The sequence below is a fragment of the Arachis ipaensis genome, chromosome B03 (genome assembly GCF_000816755.2).
Source record: "Arachis ipaensis cultivar K30076 chromosome B03, Araip1.1, whole genome shotgun sequence".
Classification (NCBI taxonomy): Eukaryota; Viridiplantae; Streptophyta; class Magnoliopsida; order Fabales; family Fabaceae; genus Arachis; species Arachis ipaensis.
Window position 1 is genome coordinate 103,151,922 of NC_029787.2, and position 3,029 is coordinate 103,154,950.

Here is a 3,029-nt window from a genome sequence, read left to right on the forward strand (position 1 = left end):
ATCATTGGCCTTCTCTTTTTCAGCTTGTTTCTTGTCACTTTCCTTTGGCTTCTTGGTTGCTTCTTCATCTTTCACCAGGACTTTTCCACTCCTCAGTTGTATTGCCTTGCACTCCTCTTTAGGATTAGGAATGGTGTCACTTGGCAGTGAGTTAGGTGGCCTTTCAATGGCAATCTGCTTGGAGAGTTAGCCGATTTGCCTTTCCATATTTTTCATGGAGGCTTCTTGGTTCTTGGTTGTCATTTCTTGGTGTTTCCACATTTTGTCTATCAAGGTTTCCAAGTTGGTGAGTCTTTGAGATTCAAGTGATGCTTGTGGTGGGTTGTTAGATGTGGATGGTGGATGGTAGGCATTTTGGTTGGTGGGTTGGTTATTAGATTGGTAATGGTTGGGGTTGGGGTAGTTATTTTGAGGTTTTTTGTAGGGGTTTTGGTTAGTTTGCTGCTGGTTGTGGTTTTGGTTGTTTCTTGAAGTGTTTTGATTTGAGTTTCTCTGCCATGGTTGTTGATTTTGGGTGTGATTGTCTCCCCACCTAAGGTTTGGGTGGTTCTTCCAAGAAGGATTGTAAGTATCACCATATACTTCATTTGGCCCAGAATTTTGGTTGTGCATGTACTGGACTTGTTCTTGTTGTTCTTGATGTGTGGAAAACGATCCAACACAAAACTCACCGGCAAGTGTACCGGGTCGCATCAAGTAATAATAACTCACATGAGTGAGGTCGATCCCACAGGGATTGAAGGATTGAGCAATTTTAGTTTAGTGGTCGATTTAGTCAAGCGAATCAAGTATTGGTTGAGTGGTTTGTGTTTTGCAGAAACTAAATTGCATGAATTGTAAAAGGGGAAGGGTAAATTGCAGTAAATGAAAGAGCAGGAAAGTAAATGTGTTGAATCTTAAAGAACAAGTAAAGTAAATTGCAGAAAATTAGATTGCAAGAAATGTAAATGACTGAATCTTAAAGTGCAAGAAATGTAAATTGCTTGAATTGTAAAAGGGATTGGGAGTTGGGATTGCAGAAATTAAACAAGAACAAGTAAATTGCATCAAACAATAAAAGAGAAAATCTGAGTGCAGTGAAGTGGATCTTAACAGAAAAGTAAAATGACTTGAAGAATTTAAAAGCAGAGAAAGCAGTGCTTAATTTGCAGTAAAGTAAAAGAGGTTGAAGATCTCAGGGTGGAAGAGACTAGATAACAAGTCTAGATCTCAAATCCTTCTTTGATCCAACAAGAATAAATGCAAAAGAAGTAAAGAAGAGTAAATTTCAGAATTAAAGAGAAGATGAAGCAGTAAACAGAAAGTGAAATTCAATTATGCAGAGAAAGTAAATAAGAGATCTCAAGGTGAGATTGAAACAGAAGTTCTTCAATTCTTCACCCAAGATCCAAAGCAAGAAAATAAAAGAGTGCTCAGGCAAGAACCAAGAAGAAGAGAGCTCAATTCCCCTTCTCAATTCTCCCAGAAATTCAAAGTAAAAGCTCAAAAATGAAAATAACAATTAAAAGGAAAATTCAAAAGTAAAATCTCAAAGTGTCAAAAGGTCCTAATTACATCAAACTAACTCCTATTTATACACTTTCTATTCTTGGATTTTGGAATTTGGGTGGGCTTTTGATTTGGAGAAGAAATGAATTAAATTGGATTTTTAATCCAATTCCTAGCCCAAATTACACCTCCAGGGGAAAGCTCAGTTGGAAAATCCAACTTAGCTTTCAAGCATGCTCCATCCGTGTCAAGTGTGGTGTGCAAGCCTTCCTTGGTGCACTTCATGGCATCTGGCCGTGTCAAGGTGCGCGTGCGTCCCAGCCTTGGTGCGCCAAAGTGTGGAAGTTCAATGCTCAGTTGGAAAAACCAACTGAGCTTTCCTTGTGTTGAGCTTTGTTGCGCCAATTTGGTGCTGCCCGTGTCATGATGCGCATGACAGCCCCCTTGGTGTGCAAACTTGTGCGCCAAAGTGTGGGGAAGAATGGGAGAGGCAATGCTCAGTTGGAATTTCCAACTTAGCTTCCCTTGTAGCGCCTTTGCTTTTGGCCTCAAGGTCCCAGGTTCAAATCCTGGTGGAAGCTAGTGGAGGACACCTTTAGAGCTAATTTCCTTGGATGAGTGGGCACTCCTCCTTATGTTTCCAAGAATACCCAAGTTCGAAACTTGGAGGAAGCAATAAAGCTATTTTCCTTGTATTTTCTTGCAAGCTTGGTGGCACTCCTTCCTTATGTTTCAAAGAATACCCAAGTTCAAGTCCTGGAGTATAGAATGAAGTAGATAAGCATGTATGTCCTTATTAGGCAATTAGTTGAATTTTGTTTATGGGGTTTTATGCAGATCAAAAATAGCTCATTTATTACTTGCTGTCAAAACAACTATGCTTCCTTAAGGGTTTACCAAGGTTGCTGCTATGATTCCTCACCCTTTTGCTTAATCCCCTTGTTAGCTTTTTTTTCTGCTTTCTTTTGCATTTCAGAGCTTATTATCTATTAGAGGCTTGGTGTCAAATGTTGCAGTGGCCTTTGGCTTATTTTCACTCAACATTTTTTTTTCTACCACAGACACATGGCTTACCTTTTTCTTCCTAGGATCATTGATGCCCAGCATCTCTTTGGATCACTAAATGTTTTGTAGCTAGGTTGCTCTTTATTGTGGACTTTCAGTTGACAATCCCAAATCAGTTGATCTAAGTTGCCAAGTTTTAAAATACTCCTTAGAACCTACTTGTCCAAGCATATCCTAGTACACAAACACCACAGGCATATGTCCTAGGGTCCAAGCTATTGGTGTCTAGCCTTATTGTTTTGTTTCTTTGCCAACTTTTGGCTTTTCTTCCTTTCTTTTTTTTTTGGTTTATTTTTTTAAGGGACTTTCATTAATTGAAGGATCATAACAGCAAACTAGCTTATACTTCAAGAAACAAGTCATTCTGCAACATTTATTCCATGAGCTAATAATTGAATCAAACACACACCACCACTAACTTCTTTTTAACTTTTGCCACATTGAACAATTACTTTTCTAAATCAAACATCTTTCTT